General features: G+C 33.3%; 1 pseudogene; it reads left to right on the top strand.

Annotated features, from left to right (window-relative positions):
* The first annotated feature begins 11,540 nt into the window (after positions 1–11,540).
* LOC139845363 (heat shock cognate 70 kDa protein-like) lies at positions 11,541–13,584 on the top strand (annotated as a pseudogene).
* The last annotated feature ends 1,069 nt before the right edge of the window (positions 13,585–14,653 follow it).

The following is a 14,653-nucleotide window of genomic DNA, read 5'->3' as shown; positions in this document are numbered from 1 at the left end:
TATAATATTAATTAGGGTTAATAATAATAATAATAATTAATAATCCGTAATAAATGCTGAATTAGGGCATCTGTCCGTGTGTCAGGTACCCTCCGCGACTTGCGGTATTCAAGGCTTCAAACCCCGCGACTCGCGGGGTTCAGAAATTCAGTTGACAGATTTAATCTTCGACGCGTTTTTTCTTTATTTATTTATTTTTATTTTCTGTTTTCTATTTTTATATAAATAAAAGATATTTAAATAAAACTTATATTTTTATAAATTAAAATAAGAATAAAGAAACTTATAAAACTTAAATATTTAAAAAAAATACTTATATTTTTGTTTTTCTTTTTATATTTTTGAATAATTAACACGTATTTTTAAAAAAAAAACGAATTTTTAATAGAAGTAAGCTAAAAATCTTTTTTTTTTATATATTAGCGTTGCGCTTCCGGCGTTTAAGAGTGTTCCCCGGCAGCGGCGCCAAAAATACTTGATGTCAAAGCTAAGGTATACGAAATAGTATTATTTTTAGTGCGAAAATACTATTAAATATGATACAATTTTACACAAGATATTTATTTATTTATAGAATGGATATACTTAAACATTGCTACAACACTTATAGGCAGTGTACCTAATCGTACAGTAGTGTAGTTTTTAGTAAGTCCGGTTCGTTCCACAGGGAAATCTTTAAACAAAGCTCAACGCTATATTAGTTTACTTTTATAAAAATACAAATATATATATATATATATATATATGTAATATTATTATTATAAAGGGGGGTTTTTACCGTTTAATGACCGGTTTGTCGATTTTAAGACTTTAGTCGCAGTTAAAACCTAATGTAAAATATAAAATAAATACAAGACTTAAATTAAAGCGTAAAGTAAATAACGATAATGAAATTGCGAATAATAAAAGTGCGATAAAATAAAATTGCGATAATTAAAAAGTACGATAATTAAAAGTGCGATTAAATAACAATAAATAAAAGTGCGATAATTAGAAGTGCAATTAAATATAAAATAAAGGAAAATAAATATGAAATAAAAGAATTATGCTTATTTAAACTTCCGTAATCATGATGTTTGACGTGTTAATTTTAGTTTTATGCTCATGGGTTAATTGTCCTTTGTCCTGGATTATTTAATATGTCCGTCTGGTTTTTGTCCATAACAGTCCATCAGTCATAAATATAAAGTGCGAGTGTCCTCGTCAAATTATTATTATACCCGAAGTTAAATATTCCAACTAATTGGGGATTCGAATTGTAACAAGGTTTTAATACTTTGTTTAATGAATACACCAGGTTATCGACTGCGTGTAAACCAAGGTTTTACTACTTTGTTAACAATTACACCAATTACCCTTGAATGTAATTTCACCCCTGTTTTAATTATTCTAGTGGCTATTAATCCATTCCCGTGTCCGGTTAAATGAACGATTATTCGTACATATAAATACCCCGCCCATCGTGTCCGATTGAGTGTATATGGTAATTTATAGGGACGCCCAATTGTAAATCTTTATATTAACATTAACAAACTTTCATTTAGTTAAACAAATATAAAGCCCATTAATAGCCCATAGTCTAATTTCCACAAGTGTCGTTCTTTTGTCCAAACCCCAATTATGGTACAAAGCCCAATTACCCAATTTTAGTAATTAGCCCAACATCATGATTACTTCGTTTTAAATAAGCATAATAATAACTTAGCTACGAGACATTAATATAAAAAGGTTGAACATAACTTACAATGATTAAAAATAGCGTAGCGTTACACGGACAGAATTTCGACTTACACCCTTACAATATTCGCTAACATACCCTTATTATTAGAATTAAAATTAAAATTAAAATTAAAATATAAATTATATATATATATTTTACGTATATATGAGAGAAGAGAGAAATAGATTATGAAAAATGATCAGAATTCGGTTTGCTTTATAGCCAGAGTCGATTTTTGGGGCTCCGCGACTCGCGGTGAAAACCTCTTCAAACTCCGCGAGTCGCGGAGATTAAAAATGATGTTTGACGTGTTGATTTTAGTTTTATGCCCATGGGTTAATTGTCCTTTGTCCTGGATTATTTAATATGTCCGTCTGGTTTTTGTCCATAACAGTCCATCAGTCATAAATATAAAGTGCGAGTGTCCTCGTCAAATTATTATTATACCCGAAGTTAAATATTCCAACTAATTGGGGATTCGAATTGTAACAAGGTTTTAATACTTTGTTTAATGAATACACCAGGTTATCGACTGCGTGTAAACCAAGGTTTTACTACTTTGTTAACAATTACACCAATTACCCTTGAATGTAATTTCACCCCTGTTTTAATTATTCTAGTGGCTATTAATCCATTCCCGTGTCCGGTTAAATGAACGATTATTCGTACATATAAATACCCCGCCCATCGTGTCCGATTGAGTGTATATGGTAATTTATAGGGACGCCCAATTGTAAATCTTTATATTAACATTAACAAACTTTCATTTAGTTAAACAAATATAAAGCCCATTAATAGCCCATAGTCTAATTTCCACAAGTGTCGTTCTTTTGTCCAAACCCCAATTATGGTACAAAGCCCAATTACCCAATTTTAGTAATTAGCCCAACATCATGATTACTTCGTTTTAAATAAGCATAATAATAACTTAGCTACGAGACATTAATATAAAAAGGTTGAACATAACTTACAATGATTAAAAATAGCGTAGCGTTACACGGACAGAATTTCGACTTACACCCTTACAATATTCGCTAACATACCCTTATTATTAGAATTAAAATTAAAATTAAAATTAAAATATAAATTATATATATATATTTTACGTATATATGAGAGAAGAGAGAAATAGATTATGAAAAATGATCAGAATTCGGTTTGCTTTATAGCCAGAGTCGATTTTTGGGCCTCCGCGACTCGCGGTGAAAACCTCTTCAAACTCCGCGAGTCGCGGAGATTAAAAATGATGTTTGACGTGTTGATTTTAGTTTTATGCCCATGGGTTAATTGTCCTTTGTCCTGGATTATTTAATATGTCCGTCTGGTTTTTGTCCATAACAGTCCATCAGTCATAAATATAAAGTGCGAGTGTCCTCGTCAAATTATTATTATACCCGAAGTTAAATATTCCAACTAATTGGGGATTCGAATTGTAACAAGGTTTTAATACTTTGTTTAATGAATACACCAGGTTATCGACTGCGTGTAAACCAAGGTTTTACTACTTTGTTAACAATTACACCAATTACCCTTGAATGTAATTTCACCCCTGTTTTAATTATTCTAGTGGCTATTAATCCATTCCCGTGTCCCGTTAAATGAACGATTATTCGTACATATAAATACCCCGCCCATCGTGTCCGATTGAGTGTATATGGTAATTTATAGGGACGCCCAATTGTAAATCTTTATATTAACATTAACAAACTTTCATTTAGTTAAACAAATATAAAGCCCATTAATAGCCCATAGTCTAATTTCCACAAGTGTCGTTCTTTTGTCCAAACCCCAATTATGGTACAAAGCCCAATTACCCAATTTTAGTAATTAGCCCAACATCATGATTACTTCGTTTTAAATAAGCATAATTCTTTTATTTCATATTTAATTTCCTTTATTTTATATTTAATTGCACTTCTAATTATCGCACTTTTATTTATTGTTATTTAATCGCACTTTTAATTATCGTACTTTTTAATTATCACAATTTTATTTTATCGCACTTTTATTATTCGCAATTTCATTATCGTTATTTACTTTACGCTTTAATTTAAGTCTTGTATTTATTTTATATTTTACATTAGGTTTTAACTGCGACTAAAGTCTTAAAATCGACAAACCGGTCATTAAACGGTAAAAACCCCCCTTTATAATAATAATATTACATATATATATATTTGTATTTTTATAAAAGTAAACTAATATAGCGTTGAGCTTTGTTTAAAGATTTCCCTGTGGAACGAACCGGACTTACTAAAAACTACACTACTGTACGATTAGGTACACTGCCTATAAGTGTTGTAGCAAGGTTTAAGTATATCCATTCTATAAATAAATAAATATCTTGTGTAAAATTGTATCATATTTAATAGTATTTTCGCACTAAAAATAATACTATTTCGTATACCTTAGCTTTGACATCAAGTATTTTTGGCGCCGCTGCCGGGGAGTTAGCGTATCAACATTAATTGTCCTTTGTCCTGGATTATTCAAAATTGTATCAACATTAATTGTCCTTTGTCCTGGATTATTTAATATGTCCGTCTGGTTTTTTGTCCATAACAGTCCATCAGTCATAAATATAAAGTGCGAGTGTCCTCATCAAATTATTATTATACCCGAAGTTAAATATTCCAACTAATTGGGGATTCGAATTGTAACAAGGTTTTAATACTTTGTTTAATGAATACACCAGGTTATCGACTGCGTGTAAACCAAGGTTTTACTACTTTGTTAACAATTACACCAATTACCCTTAAATGTAATTTCACCCCTGTTTTAATTATTCTAGTGGCTATTAATCCATTCCCGTGTCCGGTTAAATGAACGATTATTCGTACATATAAATACCCCGCCCATCATGTCCAATTGAGTGTATATGGTAATTTATAGGGACGCCCAATTGTAAATCTTTATACTTAGTTTTTGTCCATACCGTTTATATATTAGCATTGCGCTTCCGGCGTTTAAGAGTGTTCCCCGGCAGCGGCGCCAAAAATACTTGATGTCAAAGCTAAGGTATACGAAATAGTATTATTTTTAGTGCGAAAATACTATTAAATATGATACAATTTTACACAAGATATTTATTTATTTATAGAATGGATATACTTAAACCTTGCTACAACACTTATAGGCAGTGTACCTAATCGTACAGTAGTGTAGTTTTTAGTAAGTCCGGTTCGTTCCACAGGGAAATCTTTAAACAAAACTCAACGCTATATTAGTTTACTTTTATAAAAATACAAATATATATATATGTAATATTATTATTATAAAGGGGGGTTTTTACCGTTTAATGACCGGTTTGTCGATTTTAAGACTTTAGTCGCAGTTAAAACCTAATGTAAAATATAAAATAAATACAAGACTTAAATTAAAGCGTAAAGTAAATAACGATAATGAAATTGCGAATAATAAAAGTGCGATAAAATAAAATTGCGATAATTAAAAAGTACGATAATTAAAAGTGCGATTAAATAACAATAAATAAAAGTGCGATAATTAGAAGTGCAATTAAATATAAAATAAAGGAAATTAAATATGAAATAAAAGAATTATGCTTATTTAAACTTCCGTAATCATGATGTTTGACGTGTTGATTTTAGTTTTATGCCCATGGGTTAATTGTCCTTTGTCCTGGATTATTTAATATGTCCGTCTGGTTTTTGTCCATAACAGTCCATCAGTCATAAATTTAAAGTGCGAGTGTCCTCGTCAAATTATTATTATACCCGAAGTTAAATATTCCAACTAATTGGGGATTCGAATTGTAACAAGGTTTTAATACTTTGTTTAATGAATACACCAGGTTATCGACTGCGTGTAAACCAAGATTTTTCTACTTTGTTAACAATTACACCAATTACCCTTGAATGTAATTTCACCCCTGTTTTAATTATTCTAGTGGCTATTAATCCATTCCCGTGTCCGGTTAAATGAACGATTATTCGTACATATAAATACCCCGCCCATCGTGTCCGATTGAGTGTATATGGTAATTTATAGGGACGCCCAATTGTAAATCTTTATATTAACATTAACAAACTTTCATTTAGTTAAACAAATATAAAGCCCATTAATAGCCCATAGTCTAATTTCCACAAGTGTCGTTCTTTTGTCCAAACCCCAATTATGGTACAAAGCCCAATTACCCAATTTTAGTAATTAGCCCAACATCATGATTACTTCGTTTTAAATAAGCATAATAATAACTTAGCTACGAGACATTAATATAAAAAGGTTGAACATAACTTACAATGATTAAAAATAGCGTAGCGTTACACGGACAGAATTTCGACTTACACCCTTACAATATTCGCTAACATACCCTTATTATTAGAATTAAAATTAAAATTAAAATTAAAATATAAATTATATATATATATTTTACGTATATATGAGAGAAGAGAGAAATAGATTATGAAAAATGATCAGAATTCGGTTTGCTTTATAGCCAGAGTCGATTTTTGGGGCTCCGCGACTCGCGGTGAAAACCTCTTCAAACTCCGCGAGTCGCGGAGATTGAAATTACAGCTCACATCTTTTGGAGTCTTTCTTGCCGACGGATTTTATATATAAATATAAAATATAAATAATTAATATAATTATTTATATATTATATTATATTCTTGTGCATAGTAGACTTGTAATTTTTAGTCCGTTGCGTCGAGCGTTGAGAGTTGACTCTGGTCCCGGTTCCGGATTTTCGAACGTCCTTGCGTACAATTTTATATTTTGTATTTTGCGTTTTGAATCTTGTACTCTTGTAATTTCGAGACGTTTCTTATCAATAATTGGAACCTCTTTGATTGTCTTTTGTACTTTTGAGCTTTTTGGTCGTTTGCGTCTTCAATTCGTCGAATCTGTCTTTTGTCTTCACCTTTTATTATTTAAACGAATATCACTTGTAAATAGAACAATTGCAACTAAAAGCTTGTCTTTCTTGAGGAATAATGCTATGAAATATATGTTCGTTTTTAGCATTATCAGTTAAGACGAATATATTTTACTCATCTCACTCTTTTACGATAGTCTCATTTATATTCTTCGCCTAATCGAATCGTTTTATCTACATTACTCAATGATGATAAAACTCCATTATCACCTTATATTTGTCATGAAAACCTTCGTATTGTTATCCATAACAACCTCTATCAAATTTCGGGGACGAAATTTCTTTAACGGGTAGGTACTGTAATGACCCAGAATTTTCCGACCAAATTATACTTATGAGATTAATATTTACATAAATTAAACCATACCAACATGATAAGCAATCCAAATTGTTGAGACTTATGTTTTTGAAAAGAGTTTTACACAAAGTTTGACCGTCCAATATGACCGATGATATCACGAACTATATAACATACGATAATTATACGTTTGTGTATATATATGTATTTATATATATTTAACATGATCTAAGGATGGTTTAACATCTCGTTATGTACTAATGACAATGAGTTATAAGTATATTTTGAAACTACTAACTTAAGTTTTCAAAACGATAACTATACGTAACATTCTTTGATATATATACTTATAATCTATAATGCTTATACATGTATCGTATATATAATGTATTTAATCACTTTTTAAGGACTTAAATACATAAAACAATATAAGTATATTCACAAAAGATAGCTATATTTGAATTCTCGTTCCGTTTCCTCAAGATTTCTATACGTATATCTAGGGTATATGTACCCGTATCATACCCAGCTTCTATACGTATTTACTATTGATATATACACATCAAATCAACATCCTAATCAACATTATTACTGCCCTAGATATGAGGTAACTAGGATTTGTCAAGTAGTATGAATTCTTAGTAAGAAAACAAAATTAGGAATCATTTTCTTTCTTTATAAACTAAAAACGTTTTTATAAATGAACACCATTTCTTCACTCCATTTTCTCATACCTAAACCCTCATTTCTCTCTCAAAATACTCCTAACTTCATACTTGATCATCTCCAAGCATTTTTCCCATCATTTAGCTTCAATTACAAGCCTTAAACACCATAAGAAAACTCTTTCAAGAACATATCAAAATAACCACCCATTTGAAGAAGTTTACTTCCAACCTTTTGATCTAACTCCACCACTCTTTGATTCCAAGATTATTTCTTATCTTTTGTAGTAACTTTGTCCAAGTAACTTGAGGTAGTAACCTTGTTCATAATCTTATTCAATTCATATTCATATAGCTATCTTATTTTGTGGTATAAAATTTTAACAACAAGAACATAGTTTGAATGATTTCAAACTTGTTCGCAAACTAAATAGATCCTTCTAACTTGACTTCTAAAACACTTCAAGACCTGTAATATATTATAATTATATGCTAACCTAACAAGATATAACTTGGTTTTACAAAGAACATCTTAAAAACTGAATCTACGTCGTCGGAGTGCAACCGGGGGCTGTTTTGGGTTGGATAATTAAAAACCATCTTGAACTTTGAATTGGAAGTTCATGTTCTGGAAAAATGATATTTCTTATGAATATGTTAACACATAAAAATTTCATGGTTTAACTCAAAGTGTAAGTATTTTTAGAAAAATGATCATTAAATGTTGTTTTTATGATGGAAAATGATCACTTTCATAAGTTTCACCAAAGTTTGACCTATAACCTATGATTTCGAATACAAACTAAGGTATTTTCAGTTCATATTCTTAAAATTTGACTCGATCCAAGGAAGTGGCAAGTTGAACCAACAAAAACGGAGTTGTAATGAAGAAACTGCGACTAAAACAAGATTGGGTATCCGAAGCTAGTTTAGCTACGAAAATATTTGGAGAAAAAGTAAATTAATGATATCTTTTCTAATTAATATGATATTTTATATATAATTACTTATGATTTGATTTTATATATTTCAAGACCACCCGTAAACAACACGAGAAGATTAATCATAAGACCTCATGATTGTACGCAACACGTCATTTGACAACACGGTACTTTGTGTACGCAACACGTCATTTGACAACATGGTACCATGGGTCGAGATTAATTCTGATCAATACGAATACGATGGGGTCTTTATTTATTTTATTTAAGCAACTAATTGTGGACCACTAACATCGGACTGCTAACTACGGACTAAGAAAATATTAAAAGTATTAAAAGTATATATATATATGTAACGATTACTTAAAAAGAAAATATGTTGATATATTATATATATGGTTAGGTTCGTGATATCTATCGGAGACCAAGTCGAATTAAATACCTTCAAGGAAAAAGTGAGTTTCATTTGCTCCCTTTTTAATTGCTTTTGCAATATATATTTTTGGGCTGAGAATACATGCGCTGCTTTTATAAATGTTTACAAAATAGACACAAGTACTTAAAAATATATTCTACGTTGAGTTGTACCACTGGCATATTTCCCTGTAGCTTGGTAACTACTATTTACATGGGTATTGTAAACGCGAATCCTGTTGATAGATCTATCGGGCCTGACAACCCCAATCGGACTGGACGACCAGTATTCAACGGTTGCACAGTACTTCGTTTTGGTGACTACACTTGGTACGGTGTAGTGAGATTTCATAATAAAGGGAATATGCGACGTTGATTAAATGTTAAGTATGGTTACCAAGTGCTCAACCACTTAGAATGTTTTACATACACTTGCGAGTGTATTATGTTTATAATTATGAAATCTTGTGGTCTATTAACATATTGAAATGATTGTCATGATAAACCTATGAACTCACCAACCTTTTGGTTGACAATTTAAAGTATGTTTATTCTCAGATACGAATTAAGTCTTCCGCTGTGCATTTGCTCAATATAAGGGCATTACTTGGAGCCGATCATCGCAATGGGACCAAATGTTGTTGACTTCGTCCAGGTGGATTAGGACGGGTCCTTTCATCGCTCTTCGCCTAGCAGGTCGGTATGAGCAAATAAAAACATGCCCCTCCAATCGTGGAGGGACAGAGACTTCTTAGTGGTGAAGTTGCACTTTTTCTCGAAAGTGTACCACCCTTGAAACACGTTCAAACTTGCCGGTCTGTTTTGTCCTCTGAAGAACATCTCAAAAATAGTGACACGCTGCCACGCATGTGGATGTAGTTGTGAAACGCCAATATGGTAGTGCTCTAATACAGACACTACAAACGGGCTTAACGGGAAACATAAGTTGCCTAATGCAACCGCCTTCCAATAGAGGGTAAAATAATTTTGCGGCGGCTCATTGGCACGCTGCCCGGGAATCGCAACCATGGTCGGTACGTCGCACAGGACTGGATACTCATCTATGAATTTCTCCATCTGCTCCGTCGTGACGGTTGTATTTTCTATAGCGACGTTAGCCTTAGACATTTTTTAGAATTTTTTACCTTCGGAAGTAACCGGCACGCATTTTGAGAAAGCGAATAAGAAATTGTTTAAAAATTAGGAGGCGGAGAGAAAGGTGTAAAAATGAGGAGTTAAAAACGCCGTATTTATAGAGCTAGCTTACCGTGGGCCCAATTAATGGGCCTCGATCCTGACCGGACACGTGTCCAGGAAAGTCGAACCACAGCCGTTGGATTTGAGACATTTCATTTTTACAGCTGTAAAAAGTAATAATTGCTGAGATCATCTCTTGTTAAACCTGGGGGGACATGATTTGACAATTACGGCGTGTCAGTAATGATGGGTTTTTATAGTATTTTATTTAATTTAGTTTGGTTACAATCAAAGGTAATTCGATTCCAACCAAACTGGGGGGACTTAATGACGTACGTCCCGCCATGCCCATCACGTGCAACGCATGGCGTATCTCCTAGCTGGACACTTGGCTTCAGCTTCTGGCTGTATTACTGCTAAGTCAACTTTTAACCTCAAGCCACGATTATTTATACGCTACGCCACCCGTAGCGTACCGTTAATCATTTGACTTGGTTTGCTTGGTTGTTCGCCCATCAGACAAATTAGGAGAACGTGGAGCAGGTAGTGGGCATGATTAGAGGATTCCATGAGTGGTAATCGTGGGTTAGTGGGCTAATGGTGGTTATCCTTGGTAACCGCCATTTTATGCCTATAAATACAACTCATAATCACACATTCGGGACACAATCAACAAATACTTACCATCGCTGATCACTCTTCTAAGCTCACCTTGTAGGCTCGGCAAAAGTCAACCACCACAACACCCTTCATATTCATCACGTGAACCGAAGGAACCCCTTTCGAAGGTTAGTCACTTCACATTTTTGCACTCATGTCAATTTTGGCTTGATCAGAGATCAAGCTACGCTATTGTTTCCCGTAAGTAAGGAATTGAAAGCGATTGGTAAAATATTGACGTTAGTAAATAATAAATAATAAATAAATAAATAAATAAAGAGAGAAGAGAGATAGTAAATAGTAAATAATAATTAATATATGAATAAATAAAATTAAAAAATAAAAAGAAAATCAAATGGCAGGGTGACTTATGGGATTATGCCTATATAAAAACCCTAGCTAGGGCCTATTATCGTTATCTCTTCCACGTTTCTTTCTGGCTTTCTGCTCAACTTCTAAGGACTACGATCCTTCCCCTGGCTACTTAGGATCAATCAATCTTTGTCGGTAGTGTTTCTAACTCAATCACTTTCATATTAATTTCTGGTACGTACAATTTATTGTCATATGGATATGAATATATGTGATATCAATTATATTTATTAAGATATGAAAACTGTTGTATGTCGTAGTATGTTAGCATACTGCCATCACATTCATTCATTATTCACGTTTCTGCTAGTATAATCTAATAAATTTCAAAACAATAATTAAACCTCTATCTCTGCTTGTGTTTATCGAAGGCCATATGGCAAGAACACCGGCAGTCGGAATTGATTTAGGGACGACGTACTCATGCGTTGCTGTTTGGCAAAACAATCGCATTGAAGTCATCCCTAATGAACAAGGCAATCGAACCACTCCTTCGTGCGTTGCTTTTACTGACTCGGACCGTTTGATTGGCGACGCAACAAAGAACCAAATCACCAGGAACCCTACAAACACGGTTTTCGGTATAATTGTTTTTATTGTATATTTTTGATCATATCTGTTATGTAAAAAGGTAGTTAATCGATGGTTTGATACTAGTACCAATTTATTATTTTAGAACACTTTCATGAATAAGGTTAACATACGGTACGGCTACTTATAGTATATGTTGATCATTGAACTTTGCAGATGCTAAAAGACTAATTGGAAGGAGGTACTCTGATGATAATGTACAAAGTGACATGAAAGTTTGGCCTTTTAAGATTGTAGAAGGAGAAAATGTAAGCCAATGATTGAAGTAACGTATCAGGGTGTTACAAAGCTGATTTCTGCTGAAGAAACTTCATCCATGGTACTAACAAAGATGAAAGAGACAGCTGACACATACCTTAATGATAATGTGACATCAGCAGTCATCACTGTTCCCGCTTATTTTGATGATTTACAACGACAAGCTACTAAAGATGCTGCTACTATTGCTGGCCTTAATGTTTTGCGCTTGATCAGTGAACCGACTGCAGCCGCTATGGCTTATGGTCTGGACCAGAAGGCTAAATTGGATCCTGCAGTTCGAAAAAGAAAAAAGGCTAAAATTGGTGGTGTAAGAAATGTGGTTATATTTGACTTAGGTGGTGGTACATTTGATGTGTCTCTTGTTACCATTAAAGAAGGGAAGTTTGAGGTTAAGGCTGTTAGCGGTGACACTCATTTAGGGGGTGAGGATTTTGATAATCGAATGGTGGATTACTTTGTTGCTGAATTTAATAGGAAAGAAAAGAAAGATATTAGTAAGAATCCAAGAGCATTAGCGAGGTTGAGGGTGGCTTGTGAGAGGGCAAAGAGGATTCTCTCTTCAACAACTTTTACTACGGTAGAAATTGACTGCTTGTATGATGGTGTTGATTTTTCAGGAAAAATTACTCGGGCTAAGTTTGAGGAGTTAAATGTGAATTTTTTTATTAAATGTATGGAAATTGTACAAAATTGTCTTGAAGATGCAAAATGGAAGAAGGAAATGGTGGAAGAGGTGGTTCTCGTTGGTGGGTCGACAAGGATTCCGAAGGTTCAACAAATGTTGCAGGAGTTTTTTGAAGGTAAGGACTTGTGCAAGACAATCAATCCCGATGAGGCTGTTGCGTATGGTGCAGCTGCTTTGGCTGCAAAGCTTAGTGGTCAGGGCAATCAAATGGTTCAAGAGTTGACGTTGTCGGATGTCACCCCTCTTTCACTTGGTTATATGGTATTAGGGGACGTCATGTCTGTTGCCATCCCGAAAAACACTCCCATACCTGTTATGAGAGAGCAGATTGTTAGTACATGTTTGGACTACCAAACTGCTATTGGTATCATGGTTTTTCAGGGAGAGAGAAGTAAAGCAACAGACAACATTAAGCTAGGTGAATTTTCTCTTCATGTTCCTGCTGCCCTTAGGGGTGTTTCAAAAGCAAAGGTTAGGTTTGAAATTGATGTCGATGGTCTTTTGAAAGTTTCCGCCCAGGAATTGACTACTGGTCAGATGGAAAGCATCAAAATAGCCAATGATAAGAGAAGTCTTTCAAAGGAAGAAATTGAGAAGATGTTGAATAACGCAAAGAAATTTAAAGTTGAGGATCAAAATTACCGAGCGAGAGTCGGAGCCTATAACGACTTGGAGTATTACATTTATCTAATGAAAAAGAAGAGTGAATGATGAAAACATCAGGATGATGCTAAATCCTAGAGATTTGAGTAAGATGGAGGATTTGGTTGAGGGTGCAATGGTGTGGCTAGAAATCTATAAACTAGCCGAAATTGATGTGATTGCAGAAAAGAAGAAGAAACTGGAATGTGCCTTCAACGCGATAATTGGTCAGTTTATGTAAGGGTGAGAAGGGAGCTTCATTCACATGTACCTGTGTACATGATTCGTGATGCTTTAAGAAACTATATGAACCTTTAATTTTTTTTATGTGGGATTTGTTTCATCTTTTATGATCAGATTTGATCTTCATCTTTTGTGTCACCAACTACTATACTGCCTCAGTTGTTGGGTAATTTTAGCCACTTCTCCTTTAATTTTTATTATTTGGTGATGTTCTAATATTCTATGTATCACCTATTTTTGATTTGGAAGTCAGTAGATGTCTTTTTAATCTACTGCATGAGCTTTTAATTCCTTACCAATTTACTCATCACTGCAAAATTTTAACCTCAGGTATGTTCTCTTTCTCGCAGCTCGTTCTCCCTTGTTTAGGTTTTCCTGTCGAGATACTATTTTTTTTTTAAGATTCGGTGACTTCTTAAATAATATAAAATATAGAATCAGATTATTGTCGTTGGGCCAAGAATATGCTTATTGGGCTAAAATTTTAACCTCAATCGGGTTCTTTCTCCCTCATGCGGCTCGTTCTCACTCTCGCGGCTCGTTCTCCTTTGCTTAGGTTTTTCCGAAAAAAAATACTCTTTTTTAAGATTCGATGACCTTTTAACTAATATTGAATCAGATTATTATTGTTACATTTAGTTATGAATGGATTTATTTTTGTCTCTAAAACAGTTGTGGAAAAGGTGAACAATTACTGTGGGTTGATCCTGTCAAATGGAGTAAAAGTGGCTCTAAGTTTATATTCATATGCATAAGACATCCATGTTTTGATTCGTTCCCTTACTCTGCCAGTTTTAGTACATATAAGATCGATATATCAATCCATGATGGTTCTGTTTCCTGTTCTGTCTATCTGTTTTAATCAAAAAAAAAGTTACTACTGTTATGATTCGTCCTACTTCTAAAATCTAAAATACAAATATTGTATAGATGATACAATATGATACAGTACGACATTTTTTTGGCGAGAAAAACAAAACTACATAACCAATGGAACTTTCATCATTTATGAAAGAACCAAACAAAAAACACATACAACAAACACACACATAATAATTTCTTTGGCA

This window comes from Rutidosis leptorrhynchoides, chromosome 1, assembly GCF_046630445.1.
Source record: "Rutidosis leptorrhynchoides isolate AG116_Rl617_1_P2 chromosome 1, CSIRO_AGI_Rlap_v1, whole genome shotgun sequence".
Taxonomy (NCBI): Eukaryota; Viridiplantae; Streptophyta; class Magnoliopsida; order Asterales; family Asteraceae; genus Rutidosis; species Rutidosis leptorrhynchoides.
Note: the sequence above shows the minus strand (reverse complement) of the source record. Positions and strands in the feature narration are given on the sequence as shown.